The sequence below is a fragment of the Dipodomys ordii genome, unplaced genomic scaffold (genome assembly GCF_000151885.1).
Source record: "Dipodomys ordii isolate 6190 unplaced genomic scaffold, Dord_2.0 Scaffold39, whole genome shotgun sequence".
NCBI classification, from domain to species: Eukaryota; Metazoa; Chordata; class Mammalia; order Rodentia; family Heteromyidae; genus Dipodomys; species Dipodomys ordii.
The window spans coordinates 12,763,136-12,784,578 of NW_012267255.1; the positions used below are offsets into that span (position 1 = coordinate 12,763,136).

The following is a 21,443-nucleotide window of genomic DNA, read 5'->3' on the forward strand; positions in this document are numbered from 1 at the left end:
GGAAGTCTACTGGAAACAGGATTGGATGACCTCAGCTGCTGGCCCCCTCACCAAAAATCTCTAACACGTCCAGAGGTCTTTCCTACTGCAGGTTCCAAAACAGTTGTTCAATCATTCCTTCTGCTATACAAATGTCATCCAACTGGTGGTGCTGACAAGCAGGAAAGATTGGATTGACTTCCCTCAGGAAAAGACTACATTTATTTAAACAGAACTGGAATTTTTTAGGTGTGCTCTCTGGGTAAGAAGTCATGTGAGAGGCACTGCTAATCACCTCCCTCCAATAATATGGTTTCCACTTTGGAGTCCTCAGCAGTTCTAACCAGCACAGTATTCTCTTGGACACAACGTACACCTAGCCTTCTGTAAACAGGGCCTTACAATTTAGCAGCACTCAAAAGAAGTCTTCAAGCATGTAAGTGAGTAACCCTAGGAGATCAGGTGGCCCCAGGACTACAGATGTCCCTCTCAAAACAAACCCCCAAAAAACAAAAAGCAAGGCTACCCATGTTTATTTGGAACATATACTCAGAAGGATAACCAAGCACTCCTGGTGTTGTCTGTATGTCAGGGGCCATCCAATTAGAAAAGGTAATGGAAAACCAGTGCTGAGCCATCAAATTAGAAAAGATAAAAGAAAATTAGTGCTGAGCCATCCAGTTATAAAAGATGATACAAAATTAGTGTTTATTTTAGTTGAAATGATCAAGGTTACTAGGTATTTCCTGGAAGGCAACTGAACTGGTCTCAACTCTCTGGCTAGCATTGTTATAGAAATAGTTGTCCTAGATTTCCATTATAAAGGCCAAGACCCAGCCTGTATAATCAGTGATCTATCTTGTTGGGCCCAGATTAATATCTCAGGTCAAGTGGAAAGTTCATTATAGAAATGTGAAGAGCCAGCTGACTTTCTAAGGTAGACCCTGATGACTTCTGGGATTTATGGAATTATCTGTTGTTAGTTGGCTGGGTCTGAGATCCCAGGAAGGATGAGATAAATTGAACAGAGCTTGTCTCAGCCTCTCATAATCAGTGGCCCAGGGAATGGTGTATTCATGGGAAAATTTTTAGCAGAATCCAAGGTAGTAAAGATAGATATCCTCATTAGTTCATATAATAAGGGAATTGAAGAGCTGGGGATATTAATGGCAGGGTAGAGCACTTACCTAGCAAGGGCTAGGTAAAGGCTCATACACATAGTACTGGGAAGTACTATAAAGAAGAAAGAAGAGAAAGAAAAAGAAAAGAAGGAAAGAGAAGAGAAAGAAAAGGGAAAGAGAAGAGAAAAGGAAAGGAAACGAAAGGAAAGGAAGATACAATTCATTTCTGGAACAAAGAACAAGAAGGCTTATATTCCATTATAAAATATTGAAGTTTTTTCAGCTTGGGGTTTGGGCTGGACTCTATTATATAATCAGACGTTACCTGAGTCTTGTGCCCCCCCCCCATCATCCTGTGGGATATTGGGACTTGAAGAGCCAACAAAAATGCTCATACTTTGGCTGTTGTTATTTTTGTGAGTAATAAAGCTCTTTGTGGGTCCTATTTATTGATTCCTCCTTTCCTGCTACCTACCTGCTGTCTCTGGGAAACACGCCAAAGGCCAGGATTTATTTGATCAGATGGTGTACTGCTTGGACCTCAAGGAAACAGAATACTCTGGCCTCCAGTTCCTTGACTCTGCCCAGATCACATACTGGCTGGATCATTCCAAGACCATAAAGAAGCAGATGAATACTGGGCCTGCATATGCTTTGCCCTTGCAAGTTAAATACCATTCTTCAGAACCAAACAAACTTCGAGAAGAGTTTACAAGGTATCTGTTTGTTCGATGACTCAGGAATAACATTCTTTCTAGAAAATTGATGTGCCCCTATGAAACAGCTGTGGAACTAGCTGCTCTCTGTCTGCAAGCGGAGCTTGGGGAGTATGAGCTTCCAGAACACACATCAAAGCTGTGTTTTGGTTCATTCCAAATCAGACAGAAGCGATGGGATTTTATATCTTCTAGAGATGGAAAGAGTGCAGGGAAAAAAGCCCTGTCCAGGTGGCACTCTCCTAGCCGAATAAAGCAAAGTGGCTGGAAATGTTTGGGGCATACATACACTTTATCAGGGGAAGAGATCACTGTGAATATTCTCTTGGACTGATCCCGATGGGCATGTTAAGCTTTGAAGGAGCTAACAAAATAAGCTTATTCTTTTGGCCTAAGATCACCAAAATGGATTTTATTTTTATTTTTATTTTTGCCAGTCCTGGGAGGCCTGGGCTTCTTTTGCTCAAGGTTAGCACTTTACCACTTGAGGCACAGCACCACTTCCAGATTTTTCTGGTTCTGTGATACTGAGGAATTGAACCCAGGGCCTCATGCATGCTAGGCAAGCACTCTACTACTAAGCCACATTCCCAGCCACAAAATGGATTTTAAAAAGAGCAAACTGACACTCGTGGTGGTGGAGGAGGATGGTCAGGTTGTGAGCAGGAGCACACCTTTGTGTTCTGGTTGGACAGCAGCCCGTACCTGCAAGCACCTGTGGAAGTATGCGGGAATACACTATGCCTTCTTCTGCCCATGCACACCTGGGAATGGCCAGTCCAGCAGATTCGGTTTCGTCCAGCTGGGCTCTCTGCCAAAATCCACAATTGAAGCTAGCTTGTTAGTCTGCATGTAGAGTAAAATCTCAATTCCTTCACATCTCTTGGTGTCTTTCAAGAACTTATCATACTCAGTCATGCTGCTGCTGATGGGTTAAACCTTTCTACCAAGTGAATGTAGCCCAGTCCTGTCCCCTACCACCAGCAGAAGGAGGACAGATGCAGGACTGTGGTGACTTTTGCTTCTCTTTCACAGCTCTCCATGCTTTGGTGGGCTTGGCCGGGCTCCATCAGTAGCCTTCTTCCAAGGGGAAGTTACCTGAATTGACATTTTATTTTAGTTTTTAATAATTTTTATTGAGATTAAGTGATGACATAAATTTCACAGTATTTTGAGAGAGTGATACTTAAAAGGTCACAAACACATTTTAACCTTCACAAGGCCATTGACATTTTAGAAGTCCAAGGAGGAACATCTCTGAAATGTCATCTTTCTCTTAGAAAAAGGCAACAAGAGAAAATATACCTTATTTCTAGATGTCATGTTTGCCATATCCGTAATCACATCTCTTTCAGACTAAAATTGAAACCACCATTCAGGATGGCTGTGGCATCCTTTTATCTCAGGGACTTCTATTAAGAGAGAGGAATAATGCCTCTGGAAATTTTAAATTAGCTTGAGTAAGTTATTTGATTACTTGTAAATAAATACTGAGCTAAGTTCTGGCACTCTTCTACTACCTTAAATGAATTTATGTATTAAAGGCTTATAATTACTATTATTTTGGTGCTGATGATTCAACCCAGAGTTTGTAGCATGCTAAACAAGTGCTGTATAAATATGGAGGAGAAATAACCTTGGTTAACTCATTTTCAGATTTTTCTGTACCAGAAGTGCAATGGAAAAGGAAAGACTTCACATTTGAGAGATTATAAACTGTCATAGGTTCTTAAATCTAAGCATGGAAGATTTGCTTTCCCCGCCCCCATCCTCCATTGAACTCAACTTCTTTGTACTTAAGGCGTATTACAAGCCTATTGTTTCCTTCATTTTGTACATAAAGAAAACCAAAAAAAGAGAATGATAAAGTATCTGCCCAGGTCACAAAACAAGCCCTGATTCAAACCTAGATCCAACTTGGAAATCATTGTGTTAAACATTGCTATACTACTTCATTGTAACCTAAAAGCATTCCAGCTAAAACTAAGTACATTTTTCAAGGATCCTGAAAGAGACTTAGACTTTGGTTCCCTCGCACTCCAAAGTCTATGCAAACTTCACTATCCTGTAGGACCTTCGGCTCATCCAGAGCAAATACCAAAGAGGATATCCCATTGGAACACAGAAGAAATCATCTAGAAGCCATTTATTGTGGCCTAAATCTCACCTTTCAGGAAACTGCAGATCTTAAGGTTTGTCCAGAAGCAACTGAGAGCTTATATATTTGACTTGTTTCCATTGAGGAAATAATCAAGCTCGTCTCAGGACTTTTGCCCTCAGCATAACATTATATAATCTTCCACCAATAATCCTCAGTCACATTTACATCGTCTGACAGGTGAGTGGGAAAAAGACAGTCACTAGACAATAGTTCAACTTATTCACATGTGCTTCCCCTGCCCTTTGCTCTGGAAAGTCCTTTCCCTTCTCCTTATTACAAGTGCTTGTACATTTTGCCTTACCAAGGATGGAGAAAATCTGGACTTTGCATACAAATAAAACTCCCCTGACAACCCTCCTACCCTCACACTCATTGCTGCTGTCAACAACGTATCCAACACTTTTCCAGAATTATTTATAAAAATGAACAATAACTAGGGGAAGGGTAAAAGGTGTTCCCAACTGGGGCAGAGGTTACCAGTGGGTGGCTTTGTTTAAGTAAGTCAGGTGCATGTATTGCTTCATCCTCAGGGAGTGCTTCTTTATTGCTGACCTGTTTGAAGTAACCTGGTAGGAAACTAGAGGAGAAATAACATTGGGTAAGTTGTTTTCAGCACCAGAAATGAAATGGAAAAGGAAGGACTTCACGTTTGAGAGATTCTAAAGTGTCATAAGATTTTCAGTCTAAGTATGGAAGACTTGCTTGGCCTTTTCCCCCTAAAATCTTTTGCATCATGAACATCTGAAGAGCTTCCATTAAAACAACTCAGAAAGGAAGCAGATGGTTCAAACTGATCTGAATTTAGAGCTTAAAAAATAGTCTTATTGGGCTTTGAAGATAAAGGTCAGATCCTTAAGATGTGTCAGGTTTACATGGCTGGTAAGTGGGTGCTCAAAGAGGGTTGGGGTTTCTTTGTGGGCAAGCTGATAGAAATGCTTTTATTTTACATTTTACAAATGCAGTATTTAAACTGGGTGCTGGTGGCTCACACCTGTAATCTTAGCTACTCAGGAGGCTGAGATCTGAGGACTGTGGTCCAAAGCCAGCCCAGGCAGGAAAGTCCGTGAGACTCTTATCTCCAATAAACCACCAGAAAACCAGAAGTGGTGCTGTGGCTCAAGTGATAGGGTGCTAGCCTTGAGCTGAAGCACTCAGGGACAGCGCCCAGGCCCAAAGCTCAAGCCTCATGACAAAAAAAAAAAAAAAAAAGTAAGAAAAAAAAAGAAAAAAAAAAGCAGTATTTACTGGGATGCCTGTACTTCATGCTTGTAATTCTAGCTACACAGGAGGCTGAGATCCAGAAAATTGGGGTTTGAAGCTAGCCTTGGCAGAAAAGTCTGAGGGACTTCATCTCCAAAACAACCATCAAAAAGCTGGGCTGGAGGTGTGGCTCAAGTGGTAGAGTGTCAGCCATGGGTTCAAGCCCTGGTACTAGCAAGTTCAATATTCTTCCTCTCGGTCAAAAAGTGGAGGAAAGTGGCAATAGGGACGAGGAAAATGTGGGAGGAAGTACAGTTATGACAGGTTTAAATGCTATGTTAGAATGCCTTCCTCTCCAAGAAGAAAGTTTTTCTAATCAAATAGTTCAATATCAAGAACATAGCCGGGATAACATGTTGATCTTTTAGAAAGAAAATATACATCCTCCAATTTTAGAGCTAACAGTATTTAGTTATTTTTATAATATAATTATTTTATGTATATTTTATGATATAATATAATGTAAAATATAATGTAAAAGTATTCTTTTTGAGATTTAAAAAAATCAGTATATGTTTACTGGAGTTTTTTTTTTTTAACACTCCTAACCCAAACAACAAATAATTTTGAGTTCCTGTTAGATATATGCACTACCAAATAAAATAAACATAGCTTATGTTCCCCTGGAGTTTAGAACTGAGCATAAAGCTCCTAGAAGAAAAGTTAGTAATTTATTAATTTACTAAGTATTCATCAAGCCTATTTTATCATCCAATGTAAATTGCCTGTAATTCTCGAACTTGAGATTGCCTGACCCTGCAGCAATATTTGTCCACTGCTGACCTGATACCTGCTGACCAGGTCGCTTCGTTGTTTTCTCAGGTCTTGCAAAAAGCACTATCCAGCCAAGGATGGTCCAGGTTGCAGCCACCTCCTAGGTCATGAGCCATGTCCATAAGAGTTGAGTCACATACCTAAGCCCTGGCCCTGTGGCCTTCTTACAGATTCATCTAGAATAGTTTTCTTACCCATAGCCAAAAAATACATTAACTCAACATAGTACATACACACACATAAATTTTAGGGAAAAATTCTTACAAAATTTATTTTTCTTACAGATGAGCCATTCTGCTCTATCATTCTCTAGTGTTTCATTTTATTTTACTTTTCATTTTTAAGTACTAGTGATAGCTGAGTGTTGTGCACACTCTCAGGAAGATCACAAGTACTTAGATGCAAAAGATATGATTAGTCCCATTTTCCTAAGAAAGAGATAAAGGTGAACTCTTTTCAGGTTGTTATACTTAGAGGCCCTAGTTTCCTGAACCCAATCAGAGGAAACCAAGTCAGTGACTTAGTGATTGACTCCTTAGCAAGGAACTACCACAATCTGTACTAGTGAGTTAAAGACACTGTTTCTCCTCTTCTAGAGTGTGTGGGTCTAGTTTCATTGATCACAAATGGGTTTTTGGCACACATTTCTAGAAAAGAGAAAAAATACTTTCTGAGTCATTTCTAATCTCAACTACCCCAATAGCAGCAGCAATGAAAACAGCCAGGTAATCTTTATATAGGGTCTGAGAATATAGGTCAGGGGTAGAATACTTGCTTACCATGTATGAAAACCTGAGTTCAATACCCAGTGCTTCACGAAAAAAATTCTATAATATTTGAGATCAAATTAGCTGTCACTGTTGGGGCATATGACTAGAGAAGACCTGAGGAAGGGTGTGTTTCTCCATCTGTGTGCTGGTTATGTAGCAAAGTTCAGTGTATGAAAGTTCATTCTAATCCAGCCAAACCTCAGAACCACTCTGTGAACCTAAATGCCCATCAATGATTAAATGGCTGACTCCACTGTGGAATAGTCACAGAATAGAATACCAGCTCGTAATTTCTATTATTCAGGCCTTCTTTCTTTAATAAAAATACTTCTGTCTAATTTTTACTCATTTCCTAAAAGAGATAACATAGGCAAAAACAAAAAAATTATAAAATAGCACCCTATAGATACATGTTTGCATTAAAACAATTTATTAATGTCATTGTGAAAAGGAAGAAAAAATTCCTCTTTTAAAAGGTGGCTATGCTTTTAAGATTATAAATTTTTTTGCTGTGACAGTATCTTGATGTAGAATTAGAGAGGCTATCACTTTACCACGTTAGGCATGCCTCTACGTCCTGCTTTTTCTTGTTATTTGGAGATAAGAGTCTCCTGGATTTACCTGGTTGGGCTGGCTTTGAACCAGGATATCCAAATCGCAGTCTCATAAGTAAATAGGATTAATGTGAGCAGGTTTTTTTTTTTTTAATGATAGGATTGAGTAAATCAGTTCACATGTATGTTTTTAAGATCTCTTCCTGAAAGCATTGGACCTGACACTATTTTAGACATTACAGAACTTGAGACTTCTATCAGTACCCATTTCAGAGTTTCAGGCAGAAAACATCAATGCTAATGAGGGCAAATTAATGATGATTTATTCTCTGAAGCAAAACCATCGTCCTTTCTGCTTGCAGTGCCAGTCACCCCATGGGACAAAGTTCATAGCTCCATTTTATCGAATCCTTTTTTGTTTTTCACAATCAGTCTGTTAAAACAGTACATGTACAAATATAAAAGCTCCAAAATGGGGCTGGGAATGTGGCTTAGTGGTAGAATGTTTGCCTAGCATGCATGAAACCCTGGGTTCAATTTCTTAGTACCACATAAACAGAAAAAGCCAGAAGTGGCGCTGTGGCTCAAGTGGTAGAGCACTAGCCTTGAGCTGAAGAGCTAAGGGACAGAGGCCAGGCCCAGAGTTCAGGCCCCACGACTGACAAAAAAAATTACTGTATGCATATTCTTTTCAAGTGCATATGTCCACAGAACCTATAGAAAGAGAGACTGTATCCTAGGGCATAAGACAAACCTAAGCAAATGTAAAAGAATTGGAATAATACAGGTATATTCTCGAAAGACAAGAGTCTAGCTATAAATCAAAGCATGTTAAAAACTAAATTTCCAAACACTTGGAAACTAAATAATTTACTTCTATGTAATCCATGAGTCAAAGAAGAGACCTCAAGAGAAATAAAAATTTTCATTGAAAAGAATGAAAATGAAAACAAAATTTATAATACATATATAAAACAACATAGAAGGAATAGACAACACCAAATGCATATATTTTAACACCAGTAAAAAAAATCTCAGATCAGTAATGTAACATTCCACTTTAAGAAACTGGAAAAAAGAAAAAGCTGAAGATATGGCTCAACTGGTAAAGTGCCTGCCTAGTAAACAGGAGTCTGAGTTCAAACCCCAGTCCTTGTAAAACACAAGAAGAAAACAAAGAAAAAGCAATCTCCAGGACAAAAAGATCAAAAGAAGCAAAAAACAAACAGAAAGAAAGAGACAATAAAGGTAAGAATTGAAATCAGTGAAACTGAAAACAAAATGCAATCAAGGAAATCAATGAATCAAAAGAGCTGGCTTTTTAAAAAAGATCGATGAAATAGTCAGCTTCTAGAAAGAATGATTAAAAGAAGAACAACTTACATCAATATTGAAACATCATTACATAATTATTATAGATGCAGACATCATATTTCTTAGACATATTTCCTAGACTTCATTACATAGTCTATAGACATCATTCTATAGATTTCTATATTCTATAGACATCTATAGACACCTATAGAATATAGACATCATTACACATCCTATAAACCTCAAAGGCATAATAAGGGAATATAATAATTGCATATACATATATAAATAATAACTCTTTATAAATTTGACCACTTAGATAAAATGAACCAAGCCCTCAAAAACTAAAAGCTATAACAAGTAACAAATGTGAATGGATAATCTAAATAGGTAACTAGTAAGCAACTTTGATTTGTAATATTAAAAGCTTCCAAGAATGAAATCTTCTGTTCTAAACAGTTTCACTGGAGTATTCTACCAAACATTGAAAGAATGAACATTGATTTTATTCAATCTCTTCCAGAAAAAAGAAAAGGTAAGGATTTCACAATTTATTTTAGGAGGTTAGTATTGTTCTGGTACAAAACCAAATTAAAAAAAGGGAAAGACAAACACTAGTGTCTTTCATGAAAATAGAAGCAAAAATCCTTAACAAATCAAATCCAGAAGAGATTTATATGGTGACCAAGTGGAATTATTCCAGAGTTGCAAGACTGAGTAAAAATTGAAACTCAATCTATTTAATTCATCATACTGATAGACCACGGGAAAAAAGACTATATGATCGTACCATCCCAGAACACTTTTTTTTTTGAGAAAAAAAATGTCTACTCATGATTAAAAAAGAAAAACCTCATAAAATAAGACTAAAAAGGAACTTTCCTAATATGATAAAGAGCATCTACATAAAACTCTACAGCTAACATTATATTTAGGGGGGAAAACTATTTGCTTTCTTCTAAGATCAAAAATAAGGCAAGGATGTCCACAGTTACCAATCTGATTGAAAATAGTAGCAAAAGTTCTAGCCCATTAAATAGGACAAGAACATAGAAATTAGAATGCCTTCAAAGGAAAAAGAAAGAAAGACTCACAAAGCAACAAAAAATCATGTGGTACCTTATAAATAAGTTAGAAACAATAGCAAGAAGGAAAAAACCACTTCTGTCCTTATCTTGGGGTTCATTTTGCTTAACATTATCTTATCTGACCTTTTCTGCTTGTTTCTTATTTGCAATTTGTTACTGCAAATAAGAAACCATGGGACCTATGTTTCTTTGGGCCTGGCTTACTTCACTTAATATAATTTTTCCATAGTATAACCCTTGTTTTCACTGTATTTGATGCTGAAATAATTTGGGGAGGGGAAGGGAAAAAATTGTTTAAATAGGGATACAGGTGGACCCATTGCAACAATGAGATGTACAAAACACTATGTTGAAAATGAACTTCAAAAAAATGAACTTCAAAAAAAATGAACTTCACAATTTGAGGGGGGAGTGTAGTTGTAGAGATGGGAGGGACGGGATGGTAAGGGAAAAACAAAGGAGGAGGCAACAATGCTTGATAAGAAATGTACTCATAACCTTGCTCAAGTAACTGTAACCCCTCTATACAGTATTTTCACAATAAAAAACTTATTAAAAAAAAAAGAAAGAGAAAACTCAGCCAAGTCCTGGTGGCTCACACCTATAATTCTAGTTACTTGGGAGGTTGATATCTGATAGAGATTGGAAAGTCAGTAAGATTCTTATCTGCAATTAACCAGCAAAAAGCCAGAAATGAAGCTGTTGCTCAAGTCTTTATTTATTTATTTTTTGTTGGTCGTGGGGGCCTGAACTCTGGGCCTGGACACTGTCCCTCAACTCTTCAACTCAAGGGGACACTCTACCACTTGAGCCACAGTGTCACTTCCAGCTTTTTCTGCTTATGTGGTGTTGAGGTATTGAACCCAGGGCCTCATGTATGCAAGACAAGCATTCTACCACTAAGCCACCTTCCCAGCCCATATTACTCAAATCTTGAGTGAGTTAAAAAAAAAACCAAAAAACAAACAAAAAACTAAGGGACAGTGTCCAGGCCCTGAGTTCAAACCCCAGGACGAGAACAACACAAAATCAGCTCCTCCCAAAAAGTTAAATTTTATGCAATTTCATTATGGTATGAAAGTTGCTTAGCACAGGGTCTGACACAAAGTAAATTATCTGAAAAGGTTATTTATTATATCTCTAGCCTGCAAGTTCTTCATCTCTTACATTTTTATTCAGTATGTGAAGGCAACTAGTGTGTCATAATTTAGCTTGTCCTTCATTGACCTGGACCTTGCATTTAGATGAACTCTGTAAATCATTGACTACTAAGTACTGATTTCAAACAACCTGTTTTACAATAAAGTGACCTGTGCTTCAATTGCCATGGGGGAGGATCTCCGTTTCCTTTGGGGAAGGCTAAAAACCGGCTGATTTTAAGACCTGGGTTTAAATTTCACCTTGCCATTTCTTAAACTGTGTCCTGTTAGAGAGGTGACTCAGTCTATTTCACTGTCTACTTACCAGTGATTAGGACAAGGAGAATCCACTTTCCATGGCTATTGTAGTGAAGAAAACAAAACACTGTTCATAGAGGACACGGCCTGTCAGCGAGACCCAGCCTAAAGGAATCATTCTAACCTCATCACTCAGTTTCTGAAACCAGGTTGTCTAAGGCAGATGCCAATCACTGCACAATCAGTTTATTTCTGTAACCAAGGGCACAGTCTTGAAACCACAGAAAGCTCTAGCAGGATCGAGGACTGCACTGTGCTTCCTCTGGGCTTTCTCCTTCCAGGCTTGCCACCTGTTTTACTTGGGAGTGGCTGTGCGGAGCCCTCAGGGAAAGCAGGGCTGGGAAAACCTCTCAGCCTCTCTCCAAAGACCTCAGTAGACAGAGGCAGGACCTTAGCAATCACTTCCTTCCACCCCAGCCATAAAGAAAGTGAACCTCAGCAGGCCAGGTCCTCTGTGCTGAGGCTAGCCTGTGGCTTAAAAAAGACACCTGTGGGTGGACAGGAACCGGAAGCAGAGCCCTGGCAGCCCAGATGCACCTCCGAAAGCTCTAATTTTTTTTTTCCTGTAGCAGAAACTGGATTTAGGCAGATTAAATGTTACTATCTCTGGAACATCCCAGAGATTGATCCAGGGTGGAGTAATGGGGGCATTCTCCCAGCTCAGGGAAAGAGAACGAATGGCTGTGGTTAGAAGTGGGAGTGAGGCAACAGAAAGAGCTGGAATTGGCTTTCCAGGAAGTCTTAAAAGGGTTTTGAGCAAAGAAACATAACTGTGCACTGGAATAAGACCTTTGATGTCACAACACCCAGAGTGACTTCAGAATACAAAGTAGAGTGAGAAGAAGGGGGAGGGGAGCATAGATGCCCAAAGCACACTTGAGGTGGAGCAGCCAAGAGGGAAAGGGAGGGAGCTGTTGACAGGCCTAAAAGCATGCTTCATCCAATGGGCAGCCGCTGTCCCCATCCCTGCCACTTGTCATTTCCTGAGTGTCATGTGCCCAGTGGCACAAGGGTATTCCATATTTATCAGGCCACAAGCATGGGTTACTTCTCTTTTCCTGAGCGTGCAACATATGTGCAGCTAGTCTTTCCAAGACATCGCACTTCAAAGACCCCGTGACTAGCATGGATTTGTTATTAGTCGTTAACCACAGTTTGGGAAATAACAACTGCTAATCTCACCTTAGGAGATTCTTATGTGTATCACTAAGAATATGTTGTTAGCGCAGTGGGGAAATGTATATGCATGCATGCCGTACAGTAGGTGATTGAATAAAATGTACAATGCATGACTTTTAACTCTCTTTAAGCAGTTGTACAAAGGAAGTGCCATTTAATAAAGCACTTTAGGAAGAGAACAATGTCCCCCCTTTCAGCATTCTCACCCATCCCTCCTCCTCCCCACCCTTTCCCTCACTCTTCTTCATTTTGTAGGCTATACATTGGATTTTTGGTTGCATTCTCTCCCTGTGCTCCTCTTCATTTGTCTATCCTTTCCCCTTTAAGGTGTTTTATTTTGTTGAACTTTGATTTTGGCTCTCTAAGGAATGACACTATTTGAGGTCTCCCTTGAATCTACTGTATGTCTGTTAATACACTTGTATACACTTGCATGCTACCATTGCATTTATTTGTAAGTTTATAAAGCTAAATCTAGCTTCCACATATAAGGGAAGACATGGATCCTTTGTTTCTCTGGGCCTGACTTACTTCATGTAACATATTTTTTCCCAGATCTTTCCATTTCTTTATAAACAGAACCATACCATTCTTTCTAATGGAGAGTAAAATTCCATTGTGTATATAGACCACATTTTCTTGATCCATTCAGCTACAATGCATATGTAACTTTTATTCTCTGTGGATGAAAGTTGTCAAGAGGACATTGTAATGATGATGTAATATTCATTTCATAAATAACTCACGTTTATATAAGTGTAATTGCAAGAGCCATTTGCAAGAGACTTGTTCTAGACATTGCATGTCTCTGTGTATGTTTGTGTGTGTAAGTGTGTATACATACACAGGTGATATTCCAAGAGCATGAAAACTGGTAGGGTGATGTTCTCTGCGGTTCCCAGCTTGCCCTCATCAAGCAGGCAAGCAATCCACAGTAGCCAGTGAGTTGGGAATCCACTGGCTGCTTTGGGATTGCCCTTGGCAGGGATGATGGCTGCCTTTTTCTACTGTTCAGTCTTTTTCAGGACAATGTTGACCCTCAGTGCCTCCTGCTGAGCCCTGTATTTGTCTTCTCCTGCTCTATGATCTCCCCCTGGGAGGTCAGACACATCACCAAGGATGAGCCCAAAGGTTGCTTCTGGTTTCATCAGGTCATTGGCCCTCTGCTTGGAGACTAGTTCTCTCTGAGTCCTTAGTGCTCCAGCATCAAAGTGAGATACCACTAACTGTGGGGAGAGATGGCTGCACATGCGCTCACAGCCCTCTGAGGAAGGGGCTAGCAGGATAATGCTGACATTCTGTGAATCTTCGCTATCAGTGATGACTGGTGGGTTCTATGGTACAGGATGGCAGGCAAATACAATTGGTGTTTGTTTCCAACTAGTGACAAAGGAAGTCCTTGCCCATACTACACAATGTCCTGTACTGCCAAGAATTGATAAAACATTGGGTCTCTGTGCCTAGCATCCACATCTATAAAACAAAGTTCCCCAGGTCTCTTGGGATAGCTAAGTCAGGCAGAATTCCAACATGTTGGCAGCCCTGTTTTCATTGGCTGGATCCATTCACAGGAGCTGGCCACCAGTCTGGCCTCCATTTGAGTTCTTCACTGGGATGTTTTTCTTTCTCCACAGTCACCTTTAAATTTATACATATTTATTTATATTTAGTTTTGTGCCATTATCAGGGCTTGAACTCTGGGTCTCAAACTCTTGCTTAGCTTTTTCCTCTCATGGCTGGTACTCTACCACTCAAGCGACAGCTCCAGTTCTACTTTTGAATTCTTTGAAAAGCTCCATCTAAATATTGCTTCCTTCAAAAGTTTTCCCAGACTCCTTCAACTAGGGGTCATTTATTTATACTCCAGAGTATACTTTAGTTATTGTTTATCATGGTAAAAAGGAAATAATTTTGTTGTTAAACAGTACCAAGTTCAAAGCTTGTTCCTGCCAATTACTGACCATATCAACTGAAGAAAATTTATAGTGTTTTTGGAAGTTTGATCTGTAAAATGTAGAAATAATGCCAGTTTCTCCTGGCTGTAATATAACCTAAGGCACTACAGATAAAAAGAATTATAATGATGCAAAAGATGATTTATTATTTATATAATAATCCCTGATTATTCTATTTCCAAAGGAAATAAATTATTCTAGTTCTGAAGAGAAATCATGTACAACAGATGTAGTCTTTTACTGTGGCAATGTTAATGACTTGTTTTAGTTAACTATTATTGTTTCATACATTATGAAATATGCATATCCCCTGTTTGATATTGTTTCTTGGCAATCAACATTCATTTCTACCCTATTCTATGAAAGGACTGAAAATTTGAGAAGATCATTTCTGAATGCAGTTTAAATTTGGCCAATAGCACCCATTTAAGATTTTTTGTATTTTGTATTTTTTGCATTCAAGACTCTTTTTTTTTTTTTTTTTACTTGGTTTGGGGTTTGAACTCTGGGCCTGGGCTCTGTCTCTCAGCTCTTCAGCTCAAGGCTAGTGCTCTACCACTTGAGTCACAGCACCACTTCTGGTTTCCTGGTGATCCATTAGAGATAAGAGTATCACAGACTTTCCTGCCCTGGCTGGCTTTGAACTGCCATCCTCAGATCTCAGCTTCCTAAGTAGCTAGGATTACAGGCCTGAGACCATGATGCCCAGTTCAAGATATTTTTTAAAAAGAAGAGAGGGATTGAGCAACAGCTTTATCCTGAAGAAGATAAGCATAACTCTGAGAGGAACGCACCTCAAGTATAACTTACCAAATATCTCCAGAGAAGAAATCCTTTTACAAAGGCTAAGAACTCATAAACATGGTGATGTTTCCATCTGGAGGAAAGCTCTCCATTTCATTGACTATAGGTCTGTGGGGAGCTGGGCAGACATGGGCATGAGCACCTTATGCACCATCTCTTAACATCTGTGCTACGGAAAGTAAAAAAAAAAAGAATATAAAAATTAAAATATTTACAAGCAAGCTTGTTATATATGCCACAAAGAAGGTGCAAAACTGATGGGGTTAAAATGTGCTTCTGTACACAGTGATAGGTATAAAATAAACCTCATCACTGAGATCCTACTTTATTCAGACTGCTAGGGCAGTCAGGTCAAAACTCAAGTAGAAGGAGACAACTCTTAGGAAACAGAAGAGCGTGAACACACTTTTTAGAGCTTAATTGAAGGAGCAAAACCTCCCTTGGAAAGAACCCTTCCATATGTCCCATTAAAATTTTACTTAAAGTTGCCTTCTCTTCACTCTGCCTCCTGAGGATGTGATTCTGGGTACAATGGGCACAATGTAACAATGCAATGGACCAATGTGATATTCATGATATGCTAAAACCATCATTTCCCTCTGACTTCTAGTAGACAAAGAATGATATGGCCTGGGATAAGGGATAGTGTGCTCCCTGCCATGAGTACTTGCTAATAGAAAAGATGCCAGACTACAAATGACATCATCACGTTGGGCTTGCTCAAATTCCCATTTATAGTTCAAGACTAAATTGGCATTTGCAATGGCTGGTGGCTCTTCCCATGTTTTTGTTTAGGGTGGGAGTCTGGTTCCATTAGAAGGAAGGAAATGTTTGTACTAGCAAAGAATGTTCAGGGGACATTAGAACATCGTGTTTTTATTTCCATCTCTTTCACTTAAATATCCCTACCAGATACCTTAAGTTCTTACTCCTTTATTAGTGCCTTAATTTAGCACAAGAAAACCATTTTGCTGTGTTATTTAATTGACCTACAACTCTAGCCTTTACAATCATCTGTCTTTAAAATTCTCAAGTAAATTGATCCTGTGCCTAGCTAGAGGAACCTATTGAAGGAATGACTTCTAAAATGTGACAAACACTTCCCCATTTGTCAGAAATGCCTGAGTTAGGCATTCAGTGCTCCCCAGAGTTGAGAAGTGGCTGTCCCAAGCCACCTAAGCTATCTCTATATCTTTGCTGCCATAGTCACTAATGTCATATCCATCCACCATCACATACTGTGAGTGAGTGATCTGAGCCCCAGTCTTTCCCCTAGTGGGGTCTGTTTCCAGCAGTCAACCCAGTCCCTGGCAGGAAAGCTATGAAAGCCAAAAGGGGTGATTAATGTAACTTTAATGAAAGCACTGGTTCAAGAAGGAACAGGGAACTCAAACCAGTGGGAGTAAAGGTATTAGGAGAGAAGTTCTTGGAGGAAGCTGTGGCCTTTGACCTAGAAATACATAATCTGTCACCAATTGAGGAGCAACCAAAGGAATTAGGCCCTCATTCCATTTTCAAGTCTCTCCCAGTCACTGGCCAAACCTAGCTGGAAGCCCACTTAATAAGCTAGTGATAAAGGTCAAGATCTTGGAGACTAGAACAGGGTGAAAATAAGATGACAAATAGAGCTGCAGATAAAGATCACATAGCTGTCCCTTTATTTTTCTTTAGCATCTGCTGTTGTCTTTTTTTGGGGGGTCTGGTCATGGGGCCTGAACTCTGGGCCTGGGCGCTGTCCCTCAGCTCTTCAGCTCAAGGCTAGCACTCTACCACTTGAGCCATAGCGCCACTTCTGGCTTTTTTCTTATATGGTGCTGGGGAATCGAACCCAGGACCACAGGCATGCAAAGCAAGCGCTCTACCACTGAGCCACTTTCCCAGCCCCTGTCTTTTTTTTTTCTTAAATAAGAAAAACCTATTTCCCCCAAATAGGATATACACACAAAGCCCCAGTGGCTAATATAGCATCCTTTGGTATATGACCAGGTCCATTATATTTTCACTTAAACAAATTTGCTACCATTAGTCTTCACATAGACTGAAGGTCTTTTAAAAAGACAAAGAGACAGAATCCATTAATAAAAACTGTTGCTGTTGTTTGTCCAAAATGTGCAATATATTCTCCAGACACCCTAGCATCCATACACTAGACCATAGCCCATATGCTCTGCAATGGTGTCACTGGTGTTCCCAGTGGGAAGAGGGCCACTAGGAAGACACTGGGTTAAGAAAGCTTTAAGAAAGCTACCAGGATAGCTAGGGCAGAATTTGAAGTCAAAATATTTGGAGCTTGGCTATTTTCAGTATCAGGAATCGAAGGATACACACAGACAACCTTCTTGCGTGGTTCACTTCTAGAAAGAAATTGGATTCAGCCTCAGAGAAGGAACTTAGTAAAAAGTAGGTGGGGATAGCTAGAGTTCCAACCTGTTAGACTGGTGCTCAGAGCTAAGATTCTATCAGGGAACAGTGAAGAAGGTTAAGTAGAATAGCCTCTCCCATCAGTGACTACAGACAGGGAGTAGCCCAATGCAGTCTTTAACAGAGGAGTGAATCAAGAAAAAAAATATACACATATGTATGTGTGCTATATGTGATATGTGATATATATACATACACAATACAATTTTATTCATCTATCAAGAAGAATAATATTATAATATTATGTCACTAGGAAATGGATGGACCTGGAAATAAATCATACAGAATGAAGGAAGCCAGGCTCAAAGATAAAGGACTCATATATTTTCTCTCATATATGGAAGTTAGACCTAAAATATAAACACATATGAAAACACATGCAAGGTTACATGCATATGTATACTATTAAACTGACTAAAGTATGATACACAGATAGGTGTATTTCCCTGGGGTGTTTTACACCATGGAACTTTGACCAATTAACAGACAGCTTGACAAAATGAAAAATTATAAAGCTGAACCATGTCTTGTCTGAGGGAGCTGGGGCCTAATGGGATGGATGGATGAATGGAGAGAAGAATGGTAGACACATACGCTTGTAGTACTTAATGTACATATGTGAAAATGGAGCTAGGTAACTTGAGGCGGAGGGGATGGGATGATGGGAACAGGAAGGAGAATGATGGAATGGGTGTCACTGATCAAGATGCATTCTACACATATATGGATATATTAGACAGAAACTATTTGCAGATGATAATAATAATAACACATGTGTTAGAGTTTTGTAGTGTTAATGCCCATCCTTCCCTTCTGGGTTCCATGTCTTCAATTTTTGACTCTTCATTATGGTTAAGAACTTAAAACTTTTGAGATTTCAATCCTGGCTCCCCCAGTTACTAGTAGTGTGACCTTGGGCAAGTTCATTCATGTTTTCCTTTTTTGTTTCTTCATTTACCCTAATTATAAAAGGACAATAATAATAACACCTGTCTCCTAGGGTAATTGTGAGAAGAAAATGAGATCCACCACTATAAATGAAGCCTTAATGATGATTCCCTTTTCTCTTTCAGCCTGTGGACCTGACAACACCTCACTACTGATCTTTAACACTCATGATTCACTAGGCCACAGGCCACAGTTACTCTCAGGTGCTTCTTGCCTAACGCATTCACACAAACACCTTACTGCTATGTATATCCTATGAAACTAGAAAAATTGAGGGGATGGAAGAGGAGGATGAAAAGGGTGAGAATGAGCAGATGCATTATACTCATAGTGACACGTTGAATTATAACCCCTTCGTATAATCACTTCAAGATAATAAAAATATAATTTAAAAAACAACAGCAGCAGCAACAACAACAAATCCCTCATCAGACTTCTCCAATCTCCTTGTGTGGACCAGCCATCGACTCACTGCCCACCCATGGACCCAGGAAGTTCCTCCCATATTCCTTCCTCTCTTCTTTCCCTTCTACCATGAAATGGTACTTAATATGCTTAGAAGAACTTTTGCGGGTTTTTCTTTTATTTTGCATTTATGGAACCATTTTATGTAAACGTCCATTTTAAGTCACATGAATGTACTATTGCACATTTCTATCTCTGGAAGAAATGAGAAAGGTTGGAAATGGCTGAAGGTTCTCTTTGTGTCTATTGGGCCTGGATAGAGACAAAATGTTTTCCCTAGCCTGGAACTATGCAATCTTTTGAAGTTCTTTTAAAGATATAAAAAGTAAGCTCAATGACAAAATAACAAATTCAGGATTGGCAAGCCATGTTCCCAGGCTTAGTTGATAGGCCCAAAACAGCATGTGGCTGGTATTTCAAGAGAAAAAAAAGAATACAATAACTTGCATTTGTTGAAATTTTAGGATTTGTTGATTATGCTTAGCTTAGATTTTTTTTTTGAACTTGGTTTCTGGATCCAACAATAAGGCTTTTGATGAGATATGATTTTTTTTATTGTGACACTGAAGACATTTTAATGTAACATTTTCTGAACTTCTTACTTTGAAACAATTTTAGAGTCATAGAGAAGAAATACAGAATGGAGAATTCTTGTACGCTGTGCACCAGTCTGCTTCTAATGTTATCATTGTATAGTAGAAACAGAATTTTAATTTATGTGGGAATCAATACTGACTATGCCACAGACTTTATTTGAGCTTCTCCAGTTTTGCTTCTCCAGTGTATGCTGTGGTAGTAGAGCTTGAACTCTGGTCCAGGGTGCCTTTTTTGCTGGTCAGCTTTTTGCTAATTAATTGGAGACAAGATCCTCATGGACTTTACTCTGCCCTCTCCCATGTGATTATGAGGTATGGTTAGGTTCATTCTTCATAGCTAGCATTCTATCATGGGATTCCTGTAGCCTGATTGTTTTTTTTTAATTTCCCTAAAGGAAAGTTTACTTTTTGTGGTATAAGTTTGGTGGAATTTTCCAACACAGCTTGTCTACCACTGGAGTACCATATTGAACCTCTCATCACATTAAAATTCCCATGTACAACTCCTTAGGAATGAACTCATTATTCCTAAAAACATTTTCACCTAATCAAAACTTTCTTTTATATATATATATATATATATATATATACATACATATATACATATATATATACACATAAATATATATATATATTTGGTATTTTTAAATGGATAGAAGTGATGTATATACATGTTTGTACAGTGGTGTCTAATATGAAAACTACAGGTCTTTCCGTTGTTTTTTCAAATGTGGGGGGAGGCTTATCTACTTTGATCTCCATTGGTATGCTCTGGTTTGACACAGGTCCAGACCTTTAAATCCAGAAGCCAATAATTCTAAGCTCCATTCCTGAAGTGACTGGTACTGATCCTTTTCGTCCACAGCTGAGACAGTTAAGAAATAGGGAGAATAAAGCTACACAGTTACATAGGGCAGAGTGTGAGATGGAATTCAGACTCAGGACTCCTGGTGCATGGTTCTTTCTCTTTCCTGGCATTCAAGTGTGGGTGCTCAGATAGATCTACAGCCCAAATGTGGGTGTTTGTAAAACACCTTTGAGGTGGTAAGTATGCTGGTGTTCACAGCAGATTTTTCTCATGAAAGATTGGAGCCCTAGCAAATCATGGCACAACATTGTAGAATGATTGATGAAATGCGCACCCTCAGAAAAAAAAGAAAAACTTTGAGGAACTGAAGACAATGGGGGCCCCTGAATTTGTTTACTAACAGAGATAATAGAAGTGGGTTCCCACACTAGACCAATGTGGTTGTTAGAGACAAAATACATGAAGGGAGGATTTGAGGTGGCAGGTTGACATTGGAGGTAAAGCTACCACAGGACAGGTAGGACAATACCAAAGGGCCTCAGAGCTGACCACTTCATGGCATGCAGAGAACAAATCCATGCTCATCTCTATCAATGAGGCTGTAGCCAAGTATGGTGGCACATTCTTGTACTTCCTGTACTGGAAAGGCTCAGGTAAGACGAGTATGACTGGACCTTGTCTCAACTAACTAACTAACCAACTAACTAACTCACTAAACTAGGGTCCAGAGGCTCACACTTACAATCCTATATAGGAGTCTAAAATCGGGGGAGGGGGTTTGGTTTGAAGCCAGCCTAAGTGGAAAACTCCTCCAGACTCCATCTCCAAAATAACCCGCAACAAGCCAAATTGGAAGATATAGTTCAGGTGGCAGAGTGCCAGCAGAGCAAGCAAGCTAAACAAGTGTGAGGCCCCGAGGTCAAATACCAGTACCCACAACAAACAAAACAAAAGCAACTCCCAAACTTGTCTATGATGATAGTTGAGTGCCCTTGAAACATAAGATATTTAGACTTCTATTATTACTATCATGCAAGTTCTTGAACTACTCCATGCATCACTTGAATACAGTG

General features: G+C 39.1%; 1 pseudogene; it reads left to right on the forward strand.

Moving 5' to 3' along the window:
* The first annotated feature begins 1,565 nt into the window (after window positions 1-1,565).
* On the forward strand, window positions 1,566-18,656 carry LOC105987084 (annotated as a pseudogene).
* Window positions 18,657-21,443: the final 2,787 nt, after the last annotated feature.